Source organism: Peromyscus californicus, unplaced genomic scaffold (genome assembly GCF_007827085.1).
Source record: "Peromyscus californicus insignis strain IS unplaced genomic scaffold, ASM782708v3 Scaffold_4__1_contigs__length_199733344, whole genome shotgun sequence".
In the NCBI taxonomy this organism is placed as follows: Eukaryota; Metazoa; Chordata; class Mammalia; order Rodentia; family Cricetidae; genus Peromyscus; species Peromyscus californicus.
Genome location: NW_026294562.1, coordinates 128667498 through 128693844, shown reverse-complemented (window position 1 = coordinate 128693844; position 26347 = coordinate 128667498). Strand labels below are relative to the sequence as shown.

The 26347-nt window shown below is 45.8% G+C and overlaps 1 long non-coding RNA gene across 1 annotated transcript in view; it reads right to left on the bottom strand.

The window, feature by feature from the left end:
• LOC128095012 (uncharacterized) overlaps window positions 1–25573 on the bottom strand; it is a 99760-nt gene extending 74187 nt beyond the window's left edge. The window contains exons 1-2 of the long non-coding RNA XR_008213133.1: window positions 25415–25573; window positions 19444–19554 (exon numbers count right to left, since the gene is read on the bottom strand). This is a non-coding gene — a long non-coding RNA (uncharacterized LOC128095012). The remainder of the gene's footprint in view (window positions 1–19443; window positions 19555–25414) is intronic.
• Window positions 25574–26347: the final 774 nt, after the last annotated feature.

Genomic DNA, 26347 nt, shown 5'->3' with positions numbered 1-26347 from the left:
TGAAACTGGGTGCCACCAGTTTAGAAAACAAGAATGAAGTGAGAAGTTGAGAATGTGTATCCCAGGCACCCAAGAGGGGGTGAAGTGGTTGACATAATTAGAAAATCAAACCACAGCTGCCACAACTCTAAAAGTCTTAGAATTCTTTCTGTCAAGATGCCCAATACCTAGTTACCAAAAATCCACCCTGCCCACTAGAAGTCATTTGATCATATATTTATCATCTATTTCATTATGTAGCTTTGACTGTTGACACAGCCTAGAGTGATCTAGGAATTGCACAGATCGGACAGGTCTGTGGGAGCCTCTCAAGCCCACTGTGGGCAGCACCATTCCCTGGGAAGGTGGTTCCAGACTGTATCAGAAAACTAGCTAAGCATCGATCTATGAGCAAACCAGCAAACAATATTCCTCCATGGTTTCTGCCTCCAGTTCTTACCCCGACTTCCCTCAAAGATAGACTGTGGCCTGGAAATGGGAGCCATATAAACCCTCTTCTCTCTAAGTCACTTTCAGTCAGAGTGTTTTATCACAGCAACAGAAAAGAAAGTAGAACAGAAGGCTTCCCAACAAACCAGAAAATCACATCCCCCAGGAAGCCCCCCTCCCTTAGCTAAGCAATTGGGAAGTAGAAAAGAGCTGCTATTTCTTCCACTTCATACTAGACAAAGACCCTGTTTGACTTGATAAAGAGAGACAGAGGTCCAATGCCTGCAAAGCTCCTGTGTGCCGTAGAAGCCCTTCCCCAACCAGTAAGCCTAGCAGGAGCTAGTGGCTCCAGATGAAGGGTCTATGCGGGTTACCCAGTCTTTAAATCCTTCAAGAAACCTTTGCATATGCTAACTGACTACCTCCTGGGTGTTTTCAAGCAGGCTTTGTCATCTTTACTATGTAGTGTTTCTTTTCCTTGAGAAGGCATTCCCCAGCCCCCACCCACAAACCTGACTCCAATGCAAATCCGCAACTGAGTCGGCCAGAAACACCACACGGGGTCCTGGCCCAGCTGGAAGAGAGGCTCGTCAATTAAGCAGGAGGAAGATACTGGGAGAGGGTTCATGCTGGACTGTCAGCTCCTGCCATGAAAATGATTGATGGCAAACGGAGAAGAGCTCCTGAATGAATCTCAGAACAGAACAAATGCACGAAATATGAAGCCTATAAGGGAGCACACAGCGATGCAATGCGCATCCTGAGGCACAGGATGGATGGCTCCCTCCAAGGCACTCCCTTCCCTGGAGGACAATGCTGCCCGCAATGTGAACGGGATGACAGGAAGGGGCTGGAAGGAAAATTCCTCCCCGACTGTCCGTCTTAGGACTGATGCCAGATGCCTTCCATTGGGAAAGCCATTGCACAGACAGTCCATTCCAGGTCCCAAAGGACAGGGGACGGCAGGGTGACTGCCACTCAGGAGGAGAGAAAGCCCAGGGAACTCCACCCAAACGCACTGAGATGCAGTGGGAAACGTTTAAGAGTAAGAACCCCCTGTGTTGCCGGGAGCTGCCTGCAAATCTAACCAAGCAGGCAGGGCACAAGCTATGCAGAGGACCGGCGCCCATGTAACATCCGTTCTGCATGGGACTCAGCAATGCCTCACTTGATTTTCAACATCTGTGGTGGATAACATGCCCCCCCCCCCGCCCCGCTCCCCTTACAAATGAGGATGGTAAGGATAAAGGAATGTGAAGAGCATGAGGTTAAGGAGTGGAGAACTGGAGATTACGAACACAAGGCTGTCTAAATCTAGAGAGCAGCACTCTGTTCCATAAGAAGTAGTGTTTTCCTCAGATGTTAACCTTTAATCCCAGCACTCAGGAGGCAGAGCCAAGCAGATCTCTGTGAGTTCGAGGCCAGCCTGGTCTACCGAACTAGATCCAGGACAGGCACCAAAACTGCACAGAGAAACCCTGTCTTGGAAGAGAGAGAGAGAGAGAGAGAGAGAGAGAGAGAGAGAGAGAGAGAGAGAGAGAGAGAGAGAGAGAGAGAAGGGTAAGGGCTGGATAGAGAGCTAGGTTGGTAAAGTGTTTGCCTTGAGGCAAACTCATGCGTGAGCACATGAGTTCAATCCCCAGAACCCATGGTAAATAAAGCCTGGTGTGGTGGGACGTGGGCTTGTGATCCCAGCACAGGGGAGGTAGAGGCAAGCGGAATCCTGCAGATCACGGGTCAGCCAGCCTACCCTATTGTCCTCATTCCCAACCATAGCTCCTGTTGCCCCCCCTTTTTCCCCTGTAATGACCAGGACAAAGCCACCACGCGGTCATCCTGGGGCTCCTCCCGGGGCAGGTGTCCTCCTTGGAAAAGAGCTGCTCTCCACTACCCCACCATTGTTAACCAGTAACTGTTTGCCTTTGACTTCGCTCCTTCTAAGGCTGTGAGCAATTCCTCCAAGCTTCTACCTTCTTGAAGCTTTTGTTTGAATCTTTAAAAGACACGACTCTCCAAAGAAATAATTAAGGCTTTCATGCCCCCTACACTTTTAACAAACATATTTTGACCTCATTCATCCCCTTTTGGAAGGGAGCCGTTTTCTGGCACCTTAAAGGGATTTTCAATCAATTATCCTTCAGAATCCTCTTTTCTTCTTTCTTTTAGCACAAAAAGCTTCCCAATTGCCTCCAAAGGTGAAATTAGGTGCTCACCCATTCAACACCAGGCAAGGCTTTAAATTGGATGAAATAATAATGCTTCTTTGAACGCTGGTGCCGACTTCACACTCAGAAATTAGACTCTGCCCTGAGAAGCAGCCAGGGCATGTGTTGGCCTTCCATTCTCCCTGTGCTGGGGAAGGAGGGAGGGAGAGGAAGGGTGGGAGAAGGAGAGGGGCTGGAATTTCCAATTCACACAAACACACAAAAGGCTCTTTTTGAAAGTTTATTGAGGAGTTAGGATAAAGCCCAGGAGATGGCCCCTCATCCCTCCATGCTTTGGGACCGGGACAGAGCACTGGTCTGTCTTTGCAATTAAACAACCTCACCCACAGCCCCCACTCACTGGCCAGAGGAAAACCCTCCCCAGCAAGGACTGGAGGTTTGTGATAATCATCCAGTTGTTGGATTTTGCTTTTTAACAAGTCTAAATAAATCCTAAATTAGTAATAAAATATATGTCAGAATGCACACGGGGGGAAAAACTGAAGAGTCATAATCAGGATTACCCTAATCTGGGCCATTACCCTTTAACTTAAAACAGATGATGATTCCAGAGCATAGCAACTGAAGAACAGCCTTGCTCTGCTCCTCAGAAGACATCTGGATGCCCCTCACTATCCAGGATCACCCCCCATTGAACATACTCACACACACTCAGTCCCAGGCATCCCGGAAAAACAACAGTGGGAGAAAACCCCGACTCATCACGTCCTCTATTTTCTGTAGAGAACACAGAGGAGAAGATTGTCATCCGTATACTGCCTATGGCATGCCTGAAATGCCTGCCTCTCCCTGCCAGCCTCGAGGAACGTGAGGAGGAGGTGACAGCATGTCTCCGGGCTGAGCTACCAAATTCATTACAAAACTGAAGGATTTGCTTGTCTACAGAATCTAGTGTCACCAGTAAAAGAGAGCTCTAAAGGATTTGCAAAGAAAAATGTGAGTGCTGTGGGATGGTCTGTATGTCAAATGTGTTGCTGATTGGTCAATGAATAAATCACTGATTGGCCCGTGGCCAGGCAGGAAGTGTAGGCGGGACAAGGAGGAGAATAGAGCTGGGAAGTGGAAGGCTGAGTGAGGGAGACACTGCCAGCCGCCATCAGGACAAGGAAGATGTAAAGTACCGGTAAGCCACAAGCCACGTGGCAAGGTATAGATTAATAGAAATAGATTAATTTAAGCTGTAAGAACAGTTAACAAGAAGCCTGCCACGGCCATACAGTTTGTAACCAATATAAGTGTCTGTGTTTACTTGATCGGGTTTGAGCGGCGTGGGACTGGCGGGTGAGAGAGATTTGTCCTGACTGTGGGCCAGGCAGGAAAACTATAACAACAAATGGCGTCCAACGTGGTGGCAAGAGTTTCCACCTAAAAACTGAGAAAAAAAGATTCTAAAAGGGAGCTAAAAACAGTTCCTAATTGTCTCTCTCAAATGAGCGGCAGCTGCCGGTTTGAGCTACTGGCGGGTTGCTGGCGTGCGCACTCGACCTGCAGTATGGTGGGAATGAGGCCTCTGCAAATGGCACATTAAGCTGTGTGGTGGATTTAGCCTTTGCTAGTACAAAACAAAACAAAAAAAAGGTTTCTGGGCTACACGCTGCTTTGATAGAAGCATAGACCCACTATTTCTGAGAGTTGATGGCTCCCAGAGCTGGCGAAAAATGTATCACCGCCATTTTGGGAAGCTGAAGTGGGCGGAGCCAGCAGCCACAGCACCAGCGCCGTTTCAGGCTTAGAAGGCTGCAGTTTAAAGCAATAGGTTCAAGCTAGTATAAAAAAATAAGCCACGTAAAGATGGCTACCACACAGAGAATCTGGATTATGTTCTCTTTGATATTCGTAACTAAAGAAAAACATTTGATTACAAAAGCTGTTGAGTTATGCCAAAATGTATATTTTAAAGGTACCTTGACTTCAAAATTTGGATATAAGGATATGTTGCTTTGGAAAGGAGATTCTGCTTTTGTTTCCACAGAAAGTCAGAGGCTATGGATCTGTTCCAGATTAAGACACATCAGGTTTGACCAGCCAAGACCACCTGAAAGGTCTCCGATGACACCATGGCCCAGATGATCCAACATCCAAAACCGTTTCAAGGCAACTGGCTCAGATGATACAGCCTCACGGACTACTCCATGATCCTAAAATTTTCTTTGTTTCCCCAGAAGATACAGCGCCCCCCTCCAGCAGGAAGTAGTAAGAAAAGCTACGCCCAAATTCCCAACTATACCAAGCTGACTTTGGAGATGTATAAAGGTTAAAACCTTCCTTTTTAAGAAAAGAAAAGGGGAGGTGCTGTGGGATGGTCTGTATGTCAAATGTGTTGCTGATTGGTCAATGAATAAATCACTGATTGGCCCGTGGCCAGGCAGGAAGTGTAGGCGGGACAAGGAGGAGAATAGAGCTGGGAAGTGGAAGGCTGAGTGAGGGAGACACTGCCAGCCGCCATCAGGACAAGGAAGATGTAAAGTACCGGTAAGCCACAAGCCACGTGGCAAGGTATAGATTAATAGAAATAGATTAATTTAAGCTGTAAGAACAGTTAACAAGAAGCCTGCCACGGCCATACAGTTTGTAACCAATATAAGTGTCTGTGTTTACTTGATCGGGTTTGAGCGGCGTGGGACTGGCGGGTGAGAGAGATTTGTCCTGACTGTGGGCCAGGCAGGAAAACTATAACAACATGTGAGCTTTGGTTGATGAGACTCTGGGAGAGGTGGCAAGGAAGGAGGAGAAATTAGATATTGAAAAAACAAACAAACAAACCTACAAGGAATCTGGGGACAAGGGGAATCCAACACTCAGCAAGAAGCTGGCAAACACACTTTTCCTATTTGTTAATGTGGCTGAAGGTCAGAATGAATCTTATTCTGTTATATATCCTATACCTGGCGCATTTAACACTGTGAAAAGCCATCCACAATATGAGTGCATTGTTTGGAGGTGGAGAGATGGTGCATCAGGATCCCTCCCCTCGTGTGTGTGTGTGTGTGTGTGTGTGTGTGTGTGTGTGTGTGTGTGTGTGTGTCTGTGTGTGTGTGTCTGTGTGTGTCTGTGTGTGTGTGTGTGTCTCTGTGTGTGTGTCTCTGTGTGTCTGTGTGTCTGTGTGTCTGTGTGTCCGCCCATGGTGAATGAACTGAACTCTGTCTGCTGGAACAGCAGCCAGCACTCCCAACTGCTGAGCCATCTCAACAGCTTCTGAACTTCCTGTTCCAATGAGGACTTCCCACCGATCGAAAGGAACAGATGCTCCCCAGGCCTTTGAGGGGCAGAATATCTATCCCCGGTGGACCTCTGAAGCCATGTCAAGCTTCCAGGAGTCCACCTTGTCCAAAGGAGGAAAGGAAAACATTGGAAAGGTACAAGTAGCCAGAAATTGTGGCAAACGCCTTTAATGCCAGCACTCTGGAGGCAGAGCCAGGCAGATCTCTGTGAGTTCGAGGCCAGCCTGGCCTACAGAGTGAGATCCAGGACAGGCACCAAAACTACACAGAGAAACCCTGTCTCAAAAAACAAAAACAAAAACAAAACAAAACAAAGCAAAAAAACAAAAAAACAAAAAAAGAACCAGTGATATTACTTAGAAATTTCTTCCCTAATGATATATCCAATCAGAGTCAACAGAATTGGTGATGAATGTGTCTGAGACTGGGGGATCAGCCTGTGTTTCTTCCTATCATTTCCGTCTCTGTTAGACACATGAAAGTAATTACAAATTAAAGATTGTAGAAAGATAGTAATAACAATTAAGGGAATGGAGTGGTGGCTCAGCAGTTAAGAGCCCTTACTGCTCTTGCTGAGGACCTGGGTTCCATTCCCGGTACCAACATGACAACTCATAACCTCCTGTAACTCCAGTTCCTGGGAATACGATGCCCTCTTCTGGCCTTCTCAGGCTCCTGTACACATGGAGTGCGTATAATACTCATACGGGCCTACACAGTACAAACATATAAATAAAGAATAATTACTAAAGATCACATTTCAGCTCACAGCACTAGGAAAATCATTAAAAGTGAATTTGCCATGTCCAGAGCACAATTTTGTTGTTGTTTCTTTCTGTCTGTCTTTGCTTTATAGTAAGCAGCCCTAAACTGAAAACCACCCAAACATCTTTCAGTGGCTAATTGATTCAACAAACTCTGCTGTGTCCTCACAAAGATATGCAGTGTGGGGGGCTGGAGAGATGGCTCAGAGGTTAAGAGCACTGCTTGCTCTTCCAAAGGTCCTGAGTTCAATTCCCAGCAACCACATGGTGGCTCACAACCATCTGTAATGAGATCTGGTGCCCTCTTCTGGCCTGCAGGGATATGTGCAGACAGAACACTGTATACATAATAAATAAATAAATCTTTAAAAAAAAAAAAAAAAAAAGATATGCAGTGTGGCAATAAAAACAGAAGAATGACTGCTGTGCACAACCAAATGTGTGGATGATCTTCAGAGCATGGGGCTCAGGGAGAGAAGAGGGTCTCCAGAGGTTCACTTGGGGTGATGACTGAGTTCCATCATGAAGAAGCGTTTGCTGCTGGGGCTTAAAGTCGGGGCCAGGGAAGTTTATTTGGGTCAATCAGACACTTGTGTGTTCTGCTCTGGTGGCAGTCATTCAGATGTAATGAAATTCCATTGAATGAACTTCTCAAAAGAAAAACTACATAGGAAAATGGGGAGGGGAGGAGAATTGAGTAAGGTCTGCCATTGGTGGTGTATCTTATCAGCTCTTCATTTCTGGTAACTATGCTGTGATTCCGTAAGATGCCCCTAGGGAAGCTGGGTGGAGGATAGACAGAAACTCTGGACTATGATAGCCACTTCATGGACAGCTAAAATTATTTCAGGAGAGCAGGTTACGGTCCTGGAACTGCCCCCAGTACAGCATGGCCCTGAACATGGTTATTCAACCTCAGTACTCTTGAGTCTTCCACAGCAGGCAGAGGAGGATGCGGCCATGTGATTTTTCTACCACTTGTAGTTCTTAGAGTAAAGAAGCCTGTACTGCAACCCCAGGTGTTTTCAGTTATGGAAGCCTGTGGCTTCCGAGGAAAAGAAACATTCCCTAAGTAACTTCCTTGTGAAATCTGATTTCTGGGGGCAAGTGGGTATAGGTGTGCATGTATGTGTTGGCACATGTGTGTGGAGCCTAGAGGACAGCATCTGGTGTTGTTCGTGGGGAGTGGTTTACCGTGTTTTTTGAGACAGGGTCTCTCGTTGGCCTGGAGATTGCTAATTCAGCTAGGCCAGCTGGTCAACAAACCCACTCATCTCCCTACATCCACCTCCCCAGCAGGAGTTACAAACGGTGGGCATCACCATGCCAGGCTTCCTTGTCAGTCTCTGATTCCAACAGCCCTGCGGTAAGTCCCTCTCTCCACCCTCCTGCAACCCCAAGCTGTGGTCAAGAAAGTTCATTCTTTATTCTGCTCATTTTACTTGGACTGAGCATCCATCTCACACTTGTATTTACTATTTCTGCCACAAAGAAGTATGCTGAGCCCACAAGAGCAGTTCACAAGCAAAGAAGGTCCACTTAGGAAGAAGGGACAAAGTACTGGGGAAAAAAAAGACACCCACAGCAAGCAAGCATGGCTTATAGAGGAACAAGGCCCTTTCCAGGAAGCTGGATCTGTAATCATGGGATAAGCAGGAAGATGCTTTGCTATCCTGGCAAAAACAGCATCTTTGGACCACACAAGGAGTGCTGATAGCCACTACGGCCAAAGCTTACATAACAAGGAACAAATGCTAGCAAAGACCTCTACTAGAGATTTTTAAGACCTCAAATAACATTGATAGCCACGTGACCTTGTATTACAATGCTTCCTGCCAGAAAGATAATCCCACCTGAACTAACTTTTAACAAAGACAATGTTTAAAAAAAAGAAAAAAGTTTACAGACCCTATTCACAGGAAGTCGGGGTAAAGTCAGTTCCTGTGCTAGCCTGTATAGATGTGCTGTCTAAGATGGCTTTCACTCACTATTTATGGCTATTCACACTTGAAATGTTACTAGCAAGATTTAAAATACTCTCTAAGCATGTTATACACACTAGATTTCAAGGAGTTTATATCCTCCCAAAAAAATGAGCATAAAACACCACATTAATTTTATATTCTTATAGCTGTGATTGTCATATCTTGAATAATTAGATTAGGTGGGATATACTGTTTATATTAATTTGATCTGTTTCTTTTCTATGTGCTACAAGAAAAATTTTAATTACATGTGTGTCTCACATTATCTCTATACTGAACTTCTTTAAAGTAATTATCTCCTCCATTAAGCATGTGACCACACCTGGAGACATTTTTGATCACCATGACTGGAAGTCAGTTGTTTCTGTCATCTACAAGGACAGAGGCCAGCAATGCTAATGAATGTCCTGTAACACACAAGACACCTCCTGCCAGGAAGAGCGGTGTGTTTGTGTGGAGGGTAAGGGTGTGTGCTCATATATGTGTGCATTTGGATACGAGTGTGTACATCACATGTTGATGTGGCAACCAGAAGTCAATGGCAGGTGTCTTGCTCAGTCTCTCTCCACCTTCTTTTTAAAGATAGAGTCTCTCACTGAACCTGGAGCTCACCAATTCAATTATACTGATTAGCTCCCAAGATCCCCCTGTCTCTGTCTCCCCAGCTCTGAGGTTAAAAACATGCGCCACCACTCCGGGCGTTTTGTTGATAGATACTGGCCATCCAAACTCAGGTACACATGCTTGTGGAGCAAGTATCTTACCAACTGAGCCTTCTCTCCAGCCCTACAAGAAATAATTTCCCAACCTAAAATGTCAATAGTGCCGACATGGAGAAGCTCTGCTACAGAGGCATGCCCTCGTTGATGCCGTGGACATCACTGGCTGTAAAGCTGGCTTCCCCAGGGCTGCAAAACGGCCTGCCGCTGCCTGCTGCTAGTCTCCTCGTCCTTGTCCAGGGGGCCGGGGGGAGAGACAGTCTGGCTTCCCTTTCTATTCTCTTAAGACAAAGAAGAATGTTCTTCCCTAGAACAGGACAAAATTTCAGGGATTTTCCCCTATGATCAGCAGATAAAACAGTCTTCACTAACAAAAAACACAGCAGCAGGCGTATGCCTATCGCTCTGAAATTGATCTGCCACGACAACTTCCTGGTTGAAAAGAGCAGTGGCTGTTCGCGTGAAACACGGAGATCTCGTGTTGTTACTTCCACAAACTGCTCTAAGCAGTTCTTACGTTCTTCCCCATCAGATAAAGATGCAGCCTTCTCCAGCACTGCGCTGGCCAAACAGAGTGGCCTCATTCACTGACGTTTAAACAATTCCTTGCCTTTCTCCCCAAACCTAGTCTCCAAATTACCAGCTTGTTTGGTTACAGTATCGAGGAACCGTTCTTGTTTCCATTTCTTCTTCAGATGAAGAAATGTAATAAGCCATCCATGGCACTTTTAATTAAGTTGGTCTTCAGAAAATAGGATAGAAGTGATGTAGCGGGGGAGAGCAAGGATGGACTGCAGGGTTTAAATGGAGACTAGGTCTCTATTTTTAACCAAATCAATATTCAATCACCTTGGCGTCCAGAAAAAGCATCTCCCTACAAATAAGGAAAGTAACTGGAGGTTATTTATGGAGGAGTTAAAGGTGTGTGTGTGTTGGGGGGGGGGGGGTGCCCTTAATCTCTCTGCTTGCAGAAGAGGATTTTGAAACACAAAGGCATGCACCACGCCACGCTTCAGAGTGCCGACCATCTGGATTCTGACCACCTAGCTTTTTCCTCAACCATTCTCCCCTCTGTGTTAGCCACTTACTAATCCCTGTGATGAAATAACACAGGAGGAAAGTCCACCCACAAGGTAAAAAGGTTGATTCTGACTCCTGGTTTCAGAGGGCTGGTCCAAGACGACCTGGCTCCGGTGCTAGAACATCATATGGCAGGGAACAGGTCTCAGAGTCAAGTGGCTTACCTCATGGTACTCAGGAAACCCAGGGAGGGAGCGAGGAGGTCAAGGAAAAAGACCCAGCCTCTCAGGGCAAACTCCCACAGATCTACTCCCTCCAATCAAGATCTAGCTCCTTGGCTCAGCAGTTAAGAACATTGGTTACTTTTCCAGAGGACCCAGGTTCAATTCCTAGCACCCACATGGCGGCTTGTAATTGTCTGTAGCTCCAGTTCCAGGGAATCTGATACTCTCACACAGACACACATGCAGGCAAAACCCCAATGCCCATAAAAGTACATAAATACCATTTTAAAACTCTACCTCTCATAGTCTTCATGACCTTCTATGTCCATTCAGCCATGAAGCTGTTGATAGGTAGACTGATTGGTCAGGTGAAAGCCCTCATGATCTTGAAACACGGCTGCAGAGGAGACCTACATTTGTCAACTCATTCTATGAGTTTCTGGAGGACAGTCCATATTGGAACCATAGCACCTTCCCTTTAGCCTCGCCCAAGGCTCCCAGCTCTCCCCTTCTCTACTCTTCTCACTCACTCCACGTCCATATTTAAAATATGTCTGACCACCAACAAGGATCTAAGTAGGAAACGTCCTTTGGTGAAGGGGCACAGCACCCCACTTTTCCTCGGGAAAACAGTTAAAAGAGCCAGACGATTAGTAAAGAGCAGACAAATGGAATCTACTCAACGCTGCCACGTGAGGAAAAGAGACGGCGACCTCGTGACCTCCTCCTTCAGTCTGTCTTTGGATCCTGAGGTGAGGTTAAAGGAGAGGGCCAGGGCTATATAATACATCTCAGCAGCCCCACCCCCACGACCCATCACTGTCCAAGCTTCACCCTCTTCCCACATGGTAGCTGATCTGACTAGGAGATAGAACTGTGAAATCCCTTTCCTGAGAGACAAGTTTTCCGGCTGGCCAGTGCCAGGCTTTGAAACATTTCCTTCTCTCACCATGAGATTGCTGGGCAAATTCCCCTTTCTTGGGGTACATTGTTGCACCAGTTTAATAAGGCTGAGGGACAGAGGTGTCTCTTTAGAATATCCTTATTTCTGCTGGCCAGGTTACAAAAGCAAATGCATGGGGACTTGGAAGGATGACAATGTGGTGGCCGTGAAGTCCCCAGAATTCCGGAAGACACAAGCACTCAGCATGTTCCTGTCTCAACATTACCCTAAACAGGGACTTTACACACACAGAAATGCCACCCTGACAACCCAGCTAAGTACATGCACTTAGCAACTCTCTACAAGAGAATAATTTGAGGGGGTCTGAGAACCTACGAAGGTGGTTAAATGGCCAATAAAGGAGCCAACATGGGTTCATAGCAAAGGAATTAAGAACACAGAATCTTAATTTGGCCTCAGTCTTAGGGATTTATCATCCTTGAACAGTGTAGAGACCGTAGGTTTTATTCCCACACCTAATTAAATCACAGCGCCATTTTTAAAGCTGATAATTAACAAAGATGGGAGAAATCCGAATAATCTAATTTTTAGATGTTTGATTCCTGGAACTCATTTGGCCTTAATTTAGAGGAGTCTCAGACACACTGCTCCATTAATCACAGCCACTTCTCCATTTGCAGAATGTTTTGCTAATAGACTCATTTTTTTTTTAGCAGTTTTAAGTTTACAGCAAGCACATTAAACTCTTTAGAAACATCATTTGGGGGCTAGAGAGATGTCAGTGGTATATATATGTGCATCTACACATATGGGTGCGCACACACACACACACACACAGAGTATTTTTGTTAAAGTCTAAGAAAGTCACTACTCTATCAACATTGCAACACAAAATTCAAGGTGCTGAGAGCAAGCTAGGTTTTTTTTGAGCTCTGTGTTGTTTTCTTGAGAGATCATAGATGGATACACTGGTAAAACTTAGAACTTGTGCTCACTTGTATAATTTCCTGATGAAAACAAAGCCCACCCCTTAAACACAGAGCCTACCAAGATTCACCTACAGCAGAGCTTCTGCTCTTGATGCTGCTCCCGTGAGGACCAAGGCATTCCCTACTTGGAAGTGCCCTATGCATTGCAAGAGGTTCAACATCAACCCCAGCCTCAACTCTCTGGTGCCAGCCCCACAACTACACCTCCCCTCCTTTACCATCCCAGTGACTACAATAAGGAATGTCCAGAGCTTGCCAAGTGTCTCTTGAAACCACTAACCTGAGGAAATCAAGGTCCTTCAGTGTCCAAAACTCTTAACTCTTCTGCCTGTGTGCCCACCTTCCTGTAACATGTTAAGGAAATAGCCAAAGCTGCACCTGCTAATGACTTCTGCATCTAACCTTGCTATCCAGTTCCGTTTTCTATTACTGTGTCTACATCACATACCCTCTTCAGAATTCAGCATAAAGTCTGGCATCAGATTGAAGGACAGTGTGCTGAATATCATCTCCATTACCTTTTGTAAAGACAAAGGTCCAAGAGCAGGGATCTTAGCCAGGCTGTTGACTCAATTTTTTTAAAAAAGGTTTCACTGCGGTTCTATCCTAAATCTGAGCAGGCTCTTAAGGGCCTTGTGCATTGAGCAAGTTTTCTTCTTCCAAGAAAGAACAGAGAAGTTCAAATCGCTTAGGACTTCATCTATAGCAGATACTGCAGTAGAAATAGTACATATGTAGGGCATGTTTAATCTCAGCACTTGGGAGGCAGAAGCAGGTGGATCTCTTGTGAGTTCAAGGCCAGCCTGGTCTACCTACTGAGTTCAAAGACAGCCAGAGCTGTGTAGCGACGCTGTCTCAAAAAACAAAGCAACAACAAAAAGCACATATCACCTCACTTTACTATTTCAATCCATCTGGGGGAGGGGGAATACTGTTGTCTACTTTCTGCTTTGGTAACCGGAATTCAGAGAACTGCAGCTGCATAGCTCTGTATCAGCAACCCCTGGGTTTGAACTCAGCTCTGTGCGATGCATCTTAGCCCTTTCCTGCAGTGCCAGATGACCTCAGTCACTGAGTAAGACAGGCTAAGGTCCAAAGTTCACTATACTAAAGTAAGAGGGAAATTGTGAGTTCACAGTGAACTTTGATAAAAAAAAAAAAAAAAAAAAAAAAAAAAAAAAATTACCCATGTAGCACTAGAGGCAAACATGGATTTTTTCCCCATCTTTAATTTTTTTACTATTTTGTGTGTAGACATATGTTGTCTGTATATACGTCTGTGCACATGTGTGTAATGCCCTCAGAGGTCATAAGAGGGTATCAGATCCTGTGGGAGGAGTAACAGCTGGTTATGAGGCACCACATGGGTACTGAGGATCGAATTCAGGTCCTCTGGAAAGGCAGCCAGTGCCCTTAACCACTAAAGCCATCACTCCAACCCCAAACACGTGTTTTCTAAGACATTCCTGTAAGAATGGGGCTGGCAGATGAGTTGGCTGTCAAAAGCAAGTACTGCTCTTGCAGAGGACCTGGGTTCGGTTCCCAAAACCTGTATGTTGACTCCCAACTACCTGTAACTTCAGTTCTGTGGGGGATCTGACGCCCTCTTCTGACCTCCACAGGCTCCCACACATGTCACCTACACAGACACACACAGGCACAAACACATAAACATAAAATAAGTAAATACATTACGTTTAAAAATGAGTATCGCCGGGCGGTGGTGGCGCACGCCTTTAATCCCAGCACTCGGGAGGCAGAGCCAGGCGGATCTCTGTGAGTTCGAGGCCAGCCTGGTCTCCAAAGCGAGTTCCAGGAAAGGCGCAAAGCTACACAGAGAAACCCTGTCTCGAAAAAAACCAAAAAAAAAAAAAAAAAAAAAATGAGTATCTTACGGATGTTATTGAAAGAGAAATAACACAGGGCGAGGGAGCACAACTTAAACTACATAACTTGGTCAACGAAAAGAACGTCTTCAAGAAGAAGTAGGAACTATTTAGAGGAAATAAGAGGGGAACTAACGGGGCTAGAAAGATCCTTGGTGGTTAAGAGCTGCGCTTGCAAATGACCCAGGTTCAGTTCCCAGCACCCACAGGGTGGCACACAGCCACCCTAACTCCAGTTCCAGGGGATGCAACTCCCTCATCTGGTCTCTGTGGGCACCAGGCATGCAGGAGGTATACACACACACACACACACACACACACACACACACATATACCTTCCATCAAAACACTCGTAGAAATAAATAAGTAGGAGAACTAAGTTTGAGAAGTATCTTGTGGCCAGGCAGTGGTGGCACTCGCCTTTAATGCCGGCACTCTGGAGGCAGAGGCAGGCAGATCTCTGAGTTCAAGGCCAGCCTACTCTACCGAGTGAGTTCCAGGATAGCCAGGGCTACAAAGAGAAACACTGGCTCGAAAAACCAGAGAGAGAGAGAGAGAGAGAGAGAGAAGCATCTTGTGTGAACCTGGACACCCTGTGACAGACAAAGATCAGACTTACAGATAAGGTAAGACTTGGTTTGCTTTCTCAAGAATTCCTGTCATGGTTCCTCCGCCCCACCCCCACCCCTTTTCCTTGTGACCAAGGTAGGTCAACCAGATGGCACTGTGTCCTTAAAGACTGGCCCAACTCCATGCCAGTCACATCAACACTCACACCAACACACTGCCACGCTGATTGCCAGTTTGATGGCATCTTGGATCAACTAAGAGATCCACCCCCTGGGACATCTGTGAGAGCATCCCAAGGAAGGGTTAATTCGGAAAGACTTCCTCCAGAGCTGGCGACAACCCAGCTATACAGAGGGCCGGGAAATCCGCCCTGATTGCTTGCCTGCCCTGGCTTCCTGTTGCTGTCCTAACATCAGAATACAGCTTCTTCTTTCAGCGTGGACCAAAGACCAGAGCATCGCTGGGACTTCTCCAGGCCTTCAGCCTACCCAGAGACTGCTGCAGCAGTCAGCTGCCAAGCCTGAGCAACTCCCAGGTTCTCAGCCTCTCCAGCATGCAGCTGGCCATTGTTGGACCACCCAGCCCCGAGCTGTTGTAAGCCACTTTAATGAGTGTCCTTTATAATGTACACACAGTCTATCAGTTCCGATCCTGTAGAGGAGCCAGCCTAATACTGAAGGAAATCTCACCACAAGGCAGAGACAGGAGCGGGTCACTCAAGCACACTTGACTGTAAGCGTTAGCCTATGCCTACCACAGGCAAGTTGCTCTTCCTGAATCCACAGCCATCGACCCCACTCCACCCCACCCCCACTTACTGCTAGGGACTCTTAATTATCACAACACATTAAGGTGCCTTTGACAAGCTAATGTCAGGAGCCTGATGCATCTGACCTGCATGTTCATGGTCTTGGCTAGTTCTTCAACTTCAAGACCTCATTCAAAGACTCAAAGAGTAAAAAGAGAAAGGCAGGGGTAAGTTCCCACTGTGAACCCAGGCTGTCTATCACAAGGCCCCTGCAGTAAAAAGAACAAGCGACAATCACTCAGGAGGCAAAGGCAGGAGGATCTCTGAATTCGAGGCCAGCCTGGTCTACAAAGTGAGTTCCAGGACAGCCAGGGATGTCACACAAAGAAACCCTGTCTCAAAAAACAACAACCACCAAGGGCTTCACCAAACACTGTCACCCAGAAACACAAGGCAGTTCTCCACGTCTGCCCACTGCTGCGCCTGTCTAATGACAACTCAGTTTCTTGTGTTCCTCAAGTGAGTCCTTCCAGCAGACGTTTTCAGCTCCCCCATCCACCAGTTCCCCCAGGTCACAGCAGCCAGGTACCATCTGCAGAGGATCATTAATTTTAATCACAAATCTGGTGAGGAGGGGGAATGTCATCTTTCCCTTCAAATGAAAAATAGATATATTATGGAAGAGAATACCACACTCAGGAGAATTATTTTTAATTTAAAAAAGATTTTGAATAGATGTCAGAACCCCTGATGATCCCTTTCAAAGATCACCCTGTCCTGAGACCTAAGACTAAGGGAGATATGGAAGTTTACTTATCTGGGGTGTCCAGAGTGGTTCTGGGGAGACTTGTGAGCCCTCACAGGTGATTCTGAGTCTGACTGGATCCACGCTGATCTGAGGGGCTCTCCCAGCAGGACCAGGGACGGGCAGACGCTCCCAACAGTCGGGGATCGGGCGAAGAGCCCACCCTGAGTTTCTCTGCTACTGTTCTATGGGTGTCAATGTCCAGCCAGTCGGTGCAGATCCCAACACAGGAAGAGCTTCCTCAAGCTCCCGTCTAAGCCCACGGGCAAGCCCCTTTAATGAAACCCGAACCCACAAGTTAGAGATGGAAGACAAAAGGAGTCTAGACTGATCCAAAAAAAAAAAAGGATAAATAACAGTTTAAGGACCTTTTATTTCCTCACAGAGGCTCAACTTCTGATAACAACAGATTGTAAACACAACCCCCCCAACACACACACACACACACACACACACACACACACACACAACTGTGACTGACATCAGACCCACCCACTCTTGCAGGGTTTCCTGTGGGCTTTGATTTCAGGTTTGTTAGAACTTTCTTGTTTTTTGTTTTGCTTTTCAGGAGAGGAAAACTTGTAGAGAAAACAGTAGGGGTTTTTCTCTTCTTTAAACATGTATGAGGTTTGCTTTTGTTTTGTTTGTATGTGTGTATGGATTGTGTGTGTGTTTACACTTTTGTTGTTGTTGTTTGGGGTTTGTTTTTCGAGACAGGGTCTTACTATGTATCCCTGGCTCGCTCTGTAGCCCAGGCTGGCCTTGAACTCACAGAGGCCTGCCTGCCTCTGCCTCCCAAGTGCTGGGATTAAAACTGTATGCCACTACACCCCAATTCAACCTTTGCTTTAACAAGAGATACAGGTGTCCCGTGTAAAAAGTTGTTCTTTTTATAAATTTCTGGAAGATCTCCTGGCCTCACGTTGGGGAAAAAGGCAGGCAGAAAAGAGAACCTGTGAGGGGATGGTACCATTCTGGCAGGCACTGACTGCATAATCCTGTCCAGATTCTAGCATGAGAGCATGCACCCAAGGGCTGGAGAGGGATCTGGGAGTGATTAGCTGCAGGAACAGCCCTCCACACGGTTCTGCCTGCAGCTGCCAGGGAGAATTCTGAGGGCAGGATGCAAGGTGTCATTGTTAGCAGAAAGCCTCCTCTGGCATTAATTGTGTACAGCTGCCCAGTCCTGCCACCCCCCACCTCCCACCACCAACCAAGTCCGAGCACTGGCAAGAGAATGCCAGTGGCAGCTCCTAAAACCAGGCGGATGAAATGCCCTCCTAACCTGAAAGTGTTTCTAATTACAGCGGCTAATTACCAAACCTGCACTGCATTTAATTGCCATGACAAAAATCACAAAAGAACAATTAACAAGGAAAGCCAGAGAGAAAGGAGAGGAAGGAGAGGAAGGAGAGGAAGGAGGGAGCGCCTGCTTTCTGTAGCGCATACGCGCACAAGTCTAGGTAGGCATCAGCTCCGAGCAGGGAAAGCACCCACCATTGAGTGAGGGAGCAACCAAGAACAATGGCATCTACCTTCTCCCTCTCACCCTCTTGTGCTTCTTCAGCTCATATTGGCCGTCAGCTGGCTGAGGACACTTGCCTTTCTGGTTCTGTCAGTATCCCCAGAGTTCCTTTGCATGAGTTATGACAAAAGTCTGAAAAACGAGTGCATGCATTACCCTCATAGCAAAAAATCTAACTTACCCTCAAAATGACGAAACCACAATTACCTGAGGCAAAATGCTTGCATAAGACACAATTTATTACACTATGGATTGAGTTGTATCCCTTTCGGGTGTCGAGGCCCTAATCTCCAGTACTTCCATGGAAACAGCCATTGCAAAAGCCTGCAATGTGATTGTTATCATCGATGAGGAGGGCTGCACTTGGAGGTGGGGCCATCCCACAGGGTGCGTCCTTACGAAAGGAGGAAATGGGAGGCTGGGGAGATGGCTCAGTGAATGAAGTGTGGGGAGCTGAGTGTGGATCCTCTGTATCCACATAAGTCCAGCAGGCATGGGACCCATACGTACCTACCTGTAATCTCATCAGTGGAAAGGTGGAGACAGGAGGATGCCTGGGGCTCACTGGCCAGCCAGTCTGACCAATGGGTAAGTTTCAGGTTCAAGGAGAGACCTTGTCTCAGAAAAATCAGGCCAAGATAGAGGAAGACACCTAGCATTGACTTTTGGCCTCCAAACACATGTGTACTTATGCAGATGTACTAAACACACATGAAGCAGGGGTGGGAGAATTTAAACACACATGTATGGAGAAGACATCAAAAAGATAAACAAGCGATGTGCTATAAACCAAGAAACACCAAAGACTGCTAGCAAACTCCCAGAAACAAATAGAAGCACACAAACCAGGTTCTTCCTCACAGCTCCCCAGAGGAATCCATCCTACTGAGAAACCTTGATCTTGAACTTGGAGCCTCTAAAACTCCGAGACAACAGAAAATCTTTTATGTTACAGCAGCAGAACAAATGGACATACCTATCCATGTTACCTCCCGGGGTGTTCATCCTCACTGGGTGAGCTCATTCACCAGCCAGTCATCTCTTCCAACCCAGACCCACTGCAACAGCTTCACAACCAGTCCACCTACCACTGAACACTCTCCCTTTGTCAAACTTGTGCCGTGGCGAACTTTGGTGAACTTTAGGGCTAAACTAAAAATAAAAGCAGTAAGAGGAATGGTAACTTCTGGATGAGTCTCTTGTGTGTGCCAAGCACTGTGAGAAACGCAAAGGAAAAAACCAGTCGAACAGCAGAGCACCAGATAGAAGGTACACTGTGCAGAGGGCATCATGGGAACACGGAGGAGAGGTACCTGGCCCATGGAGGAGGAAGGAGATGCCTTACGAAGGGCTTCCAGGAAAGAGGAGACCCGGAGACCCGAGCCAAGTCCCAAAGCACCCTCTTTATCCAGACTACGAGTATACTCACCTGAGAAGCTGACAGATGCAGGCGCTGGCATCCTGCTGGCCCTTAGGCACTGTGACTTAATTGGCCCAGAGTGTGGTTTGGTTTCAGACATTAGCCAAACGCCAGGTGAACCTAATGAATATATATATTTTTAATCCATCCTTAAGTGCTGTTTCTCTGCAAATTGGAATCACCTGTAGTGTTTTCCTAACAACCCCCTAGCCCATGCCTGGGTCCCAGCTCTGGAGATTAGATTTAATTGGTCAAAGTACAGCCAAGAACTAAGGCATTTTTTAATACTCCCCAAGTGGTTATAAAGTATAGTCAAAGTCGAAACCCACTACTTTGAAGGAATGCTTTTCAAAACTGGATGTCCCTAGCAACCGCTGGCAGACCTTGTAAATATGCAGATTATGAGTTAAGTCTAGGTTGGGGAAATTCCACCTATGCAGGGAAGTGGGTATGCTAACTGCAGATCTTCACCTCTCCCTCCTCTCCTCCAGTCTCACCTCCAGCTCTGTAGCAGACCACCTGCGGAAGCCTCCCCTCCCCCTCCCCCCCATCCGCAGTGGGTCACACAGCTCTTCAAACTTCCTCTCCCCATACTCACTTCAGGGTCACTTATGCATACTGTCCTGTCACCTACAAACAAAACACTTGGACTTCTTCCTTTCCAATTTGCATCTCCCTGACCTTCAGACCTGAAGTCTTATTGCTCTAGCTAAGACTTCAAGTACTATATTGAATAGGTGTGGAGAGAGTGGACAGCCTTGTCTTGTTGCTGATTTTAGTGGAATTGGTTTGAGTTAATCTCCATTTCAAGTTGATATTGGCTATTGACTTGCTGTAAACTGCCTTGATTGTATTGAGGTATGTCCCTTGTATACATAACCTCTCCAGGACTTTTATCATGAAGGGTCATAGATTTTTGTCAAAGACCTGTAGTTGGTATTTTCTTTGGGCCACCAACCAGCTCCCAAATAAAGACAGGGAGACTTATTATTATGAATGCTCGGCCTTAGTTTAGGCTAGTCTCATTAGCTCTTTTAATTTAATTTGACCTGTTTCTATTTATCTATGCTTTGCCTCAAGGCTTTTTACCTTTTTTTCTGTATGTCCTACTTTCCTGCTTCCTCTGTGTCTGGCTGACTGGCTTCTGGCATCTCTGAGGGCACAGAAAAGGGATCCTTTTATGAAGTAGATTGGTGTGCCAGGAGCAGATGTGTCTCACTGTCATGAAAAGCCATAGGTTATTAAACATGTTAAATATCATATTCTGTAGGTCTCTGAGGCATTTGAAGATCACCTATCTATCTAAAATATATCTGTATTTAACCTTGAAAACACACCTAATATAACTACAAGTTTGATTTTTATAGATGGCTTAACTACTGACTTACTTTTTTTAATTATTCTAAATAGTTTGTAATAAGAGCTTTCAAGGAATAGAACTTTATATTACATTTTTAAATGAGCTGCATAGGTACAAGAATAGAAACATATATACAGTATAACAAAAATAACCTTAAATTTGTATCAATATACAAAACTCCATACCAATGTAAGTTTGAGATGAATAGTTGTCTTTTTATCCTATATTCCTATATCCTCACTAAATGATGACAAACATTCATAACCCACCGAATAACCAAAAACCATCCACTCCACCTCCTGGGAATGTGGGCGTTGTGTTCTCTAGACTGCTTCCTGTTGTCTGATGGTGACAGCAGTTAACTGGGAGCTGCATTTAACCGCTCCAGCTCTAGGAACTTGGTGCCCGAACTGTGGCAGGCATTTTTATCTAACTTGCTTTTCTACTTAGTGCTCTAGTACACAAGCAGCACATCTTAAAGGAGCCCTACCTGGAGTTTTTGGTTTTGTTTTGTCTCAGCTTCCTCAGGCCCTATGTGGAAATTCAGGTCCCCACGTTGGGTGCCAAATGTAGCCAAGCTCTTTCTCTGTCCCACCAGCCAACTCTCAAGTAATGACATGGAGACTTATTATTATTTATGAATGCTCAGCCTTTAGCTTAGGCTTGTCCCACTAGCTCTCATAACTTAATTTAACCTGTTTCTAGTCATCTGTGTTTTGCCCCAGGACTTTTTACCTTTCATTCTGTTTGTCCTGCTTTCCTGCTTCCTCCATGTCTGGCTGGCTCCTGGCGTCTCCCTCTCTCCCTCTGTCTCTGTCAAGCCTAGATTCCTCCTCCTACTTACTCTCCTTGCCCAAAGTTCCACTTATACCTCCTCCCTCACTATTGGCCATTCAGCTTCTTATTAGACCAATCAGGTGCCTTAGGCAGGCAAGGTAAAACAGCAACACATCTTTTCATAATTAAACAAATGCAACACATCTTTACATAGTTAAACATATGGGATGTTTTGGAGTTTTTCTCCTAGCACCTTCTATAAGGTTTGATTTGTAGATAGATACCACTTAAATTTGTTTTTATCATGAAATGTCTTGTTTTCTCCATCTATTGTGATTAAAATTTTTGCTTGGTGTGGTAGTCTGGGCTGGCATCCATGATCTCTTAGAGTCTGCAGCACAATGGTCTATAGCTGAAGTTTTCTCCAGTCCTGCCTGGCCCACAGTCAGGACAAATCTCTCTCACCCGACAGTCCCGCAGCCGCTCAGACCCAACCAAGTAAACACAGAGACTTATATTACTTATAAACTGTATGGCCGTGGCAGGCTTCTTGCTATCTAGTTCTTATATCTTAAATTAACCCATTTCCATTAATCTATACCTTGCCACGTGGCTTGTGCTTCCTCACTTCCTCTGGCTTCCTCTGTGTCTGGCTCGCGAATCCTGACTCAGCCTTCCTGTTCCCAGAATTCTCTTCTCTCCTTGTCCTGCCTATACTTCCTGCCTGGCTACTGGCCAATCAGTGTTTTATTTATTAACCAATCAGAGCAACATATTTAACATACAGAACATCCCACATCAACGGTCCAAGCCCTTCTGTCTTTTAGAATCTCCATTGAGAAGTCAGGTGTTATTCTAATAGGTCTGCCTTTACATGTTACTTGGTTTTTTTCCCTTTCAGCTTTTAATAGTCTTTCTTTGTTCTGTATATTTAGTGTTTTGATTTTTATATAGCTAGGGGACTTTTTTTTCTGCTCCAATCTATCTGGCATTCATTATGATTCTTATATCTTGAAAGACAACTTGTTCTTTAAGTTAGGAAAATTTTCTTCTATGGTTTTGTTGAAAATATTTTCTGTGCCTTTGACCTGGGTTTCTTCCTTCCTCTATTCCTATTATTCTTAGATTTGGTCTTTTCATAGTATCCCACATTCCCTGTATGTCTTGTGCCAGGGTTTTCTTAGATTTAACATTTTTCTTTGACAAAGGTATCCATTTCTTCTAGTGTGTCTTCAATACCTGAGATTCTCTCTTCCACTTCTTGTATTCTATTGGTGAGGCTTACCTCTGAGAGGTTCCTGTTTGAGTTCCTAAAGTTTTCATTTCCATATTTCTTTCATTTTGGGTTTTCTTTATTGATTCCATTTCCACTTTCAGGTCTTGAACTGTTTTATTCATCTCCTTCCATTGTTGGTTTATATTTTCATAAATTTCGTTAAGAGATTTTTTTCATTTCCTCTGTAAGGACCTCTATCATATTCATAAAGCCTGTTTTAATGGGTTTTTGTTTTCTTCTGTGCTTCAGCTGTTACAATACTCATGGCCTACTGTGGTAGGATTTCTGGGCTCTAGTGGAGACATTGTCCTGGCTCTTAGTGATTTTGTTCTATGCTGCATCTAGGCATCTGGGTTTGGGAAGACTGTAATTTTAGGAGTTGATATCTGGCCTTTGTTGGGTGGGTGTTTTGTTCCTTGGTTTTTGTTGCCCTTTCTGGTTCTTAGGAGAGTGTGTGTTGCCTGGTAAGAAATTCTTCTGGGATCCTGATAGGTGTGGCCACTGAGCATTCCAAGCAAAATGTTTTTCTATGTATTAGGAGCTGACACTTAGGAATGGGGATGGGCTGGTGGAGAGAAGAGAGAGGGAGTTCACGGGAGGGAGGAAAGCAGGGTGTTTCCCCAGGATCTACTCAGTCCCCTAGGAACTGGGGCCAGAGAGTGAGGAGAGGCCACAGCAGGTGGTCTGCTACAGAGCTGTTGATGAGATTTGGAGTAAGGGAGCAGTGAAGACCTGTTAGCCTACCTGCTTTGCTGGCTGGGTTCCCAGGGAGTGCCTGCTGGGCTTGGGGGCTGGAATAAAGCAATGGGGGGATAGGGGGGTGGGGTGTGTGTGATCCATTGGGATCTCCCAGGCAGAGAGGAATGGGGGCTGCAGCAGGTGGCCTGCTACAGAGCTAGGGATGGATGAGTCTGGGGTTTTAGAGGATCTGGAGGAGAGATGAAGATCTTCAGCTAGCCTACCTGCTTCCCTGGCTGGAATCCTGTGGTCAGTTCTCGAAGCTGAAGGGAAACAATGCTAACTGTAAACTCAGTTCTACAAGAAGGAATACAGACTGCCAGGAACGATGAACAGCAGGTAGCTGTAACAGCTTCGATTTCTTTAGAAGAGGACAGATTTAAGGCAGAAAAATAGCACCATATTGTTGGATATATAAATTATGTGGAATTAAAATATAAAATATAATACAGCTGTGTTTCTTCTTCCGCTTCTCTATCTGCCCACACCAGAGTCAAGCCAGACATGATGACCGTGAACTAGTTTGAATGTATTCCCTCTCAAGTGACCTCCATCAAACATCCCAGTGCGTTAGTTACTTTTCCTGTTGCTAAAAATCCTGACAAAAGCCGCTGAAGGGAGAAATGGCTTGTTTGGGTTCATAGTGCAAGGGTACAGAAATCATGGCAGGACAGTCCTGGAGGTGGGAGCTTGAGGCAGCGGGTCCCATCTCATCTGCAGTCAGGAAACAAAGAGCAATGATCTTACTGAGTCCCCTTCCTCCTCTCTACCTCATCTACAGCCCCTGCCAGGGAGTGGTGCCACCTCAATAAACTTAATCTAAATAATACCGTGACGTTGACCACATTGATCATCACCCCCCTAAACTTCAAACTCCTACACTCATGATTGATGGTTTTATCACTATCTCCAAAGGCTTTAGACAACTACAGAGAGCGTGCTGGTGGCCCTTCTTAGGGTCCAGAAAGCTCCAGAGCCTACTGAGACCATCACTGAATGATCAGCTAGCATTCAGCAATCTTTTCCTTGTCCTCAGCCCTCGTCACTGGACAATCCCTTGCCCCTTATCCCCACTAGAGGATGAACAAGGTATCGCAGCTGCTCGGGCTGGTGGGCCTGAGGCAGATAAGATGGGGAAACATAAGGAAGGTGGAAAGGAAGCCTTTCACCCCTGCTGGATAAAGGGAAGAGTTTCAGCATAGCTAATTAAAAATTGCTCTGAAGGTTGCCTGTATGGACACAATGGTTTTTGGAGCGATATACCAAATAGCAGTGTTAAAATGGCAAGTATCCATTTTTTAGATGAAAAACATGCACGACCTCTCCCTCTGAGATCCACCACAGCTGGGCGGTGATGGCACACGCCTTTAATCCCAGCACTCAGGAGGCAGAGGCAGGCGGATCTCTGTGAGTTCGAGGCCAGCCTGGTCTACAAAGCAAGTTCCAGGAAAGGTGCAATGCTACACAGAGAAACCTTGTCTCGAAAAACCAGAAAAAAAAAAAAAGAGAGAGAGAGAGATCCACCACAACACCACTAGTCATAATCCCTGCATACAAAGCAAAACACCCAAGGAATGGATCCGAAGATGAAAATGAACACCCAGTGGCACAGTTCGAGGGACAATATGGCTGCCTCTCCTGACCATATATGACTCAGAGCCTAAAGGTTGAGGAGAAGGCAAGGAGTAGACATAGAGTAATGAGACAGCCAAGATCTGCTCTCACCAGCCAACAGCCCCCATTCAAGCCTGTGAGCCAGTGTCCCCGCCCCCGGCCCCCGCCCCCTCCCCCCCAGCCCCCCCACACACACCAAGTTCCTGTCGGCATACCTGTGGCTGGTGCTGGGTGGGTTGGAGCAAGGCTGTTTGCTCACTGGAACCCTGTGTATTTTGTGGGCAATGAGAGCATCACCGTTAGCCCTCAACATTGCAGTGAAAACAGCATAGCTTGCTGGCGAGCTGAAGGATGCTAACAAGGAAGGCAAACCATCTCCTTGGAGGAGCTTTATAGACAGGCTGTGACGCTGGGCCCCAGGCTCAGAAAAAAAAAAAAAAAAAAAAACTCTCTGGATGAATGCCAATAGGAGTTGTTCTCTAACTGTAGTTTTCTACACACTAAATAATTTTGTTTAAGGCAGACGCATTTCCCATGGTTTCCCCAGTGCCAGAAAATCAAAGAACTAAGACCAATTTTGGTGAACCGAGGAGGCAAGACCAATACCTCATGTAATTATACTCAGTCTCCAGGTAACAAAAATCTACTGGGCACTGGGCACCAGGCCACTTCAGTCTCTCATCTAGCAGTTTGGGCCTCTCCTGCTCTGGGTGCCACTCAGAATCCTGCAGGCATTTCACTTACACAATGATTAAGACCCCCTCCTTTTCTCTCTGTTACCTGACTGCCTTTCTGACTATTGGACTCCTCGGGGCAGAGTACACCAGCTTGGGATGCAGAGCCAAGCCCCTGGGATCAGCCTTGGCTTTTGTGCTTCCTTGTGGTTCAGTTTCTTCATCTATAGAATGGGTAACAACAGTACCTACTACAGAACACCGCTCTGAGGAGAGATAAAACGAGGAAGGGTAATGGGAAATGGAGGTAAATTTGCTCCAAGTTCATTATATATGTACACAAAAATGGCCTCATGCACCGGAATAATAGTTATTTAAAACTAATTAAAAGGAAGAAAAAAATCAAAGCGTTTCCTGAGGATGAGAAATATCTGCTTGTAAATTGTCTGGGCTGGTTCTGGGCATGTGGGAGCC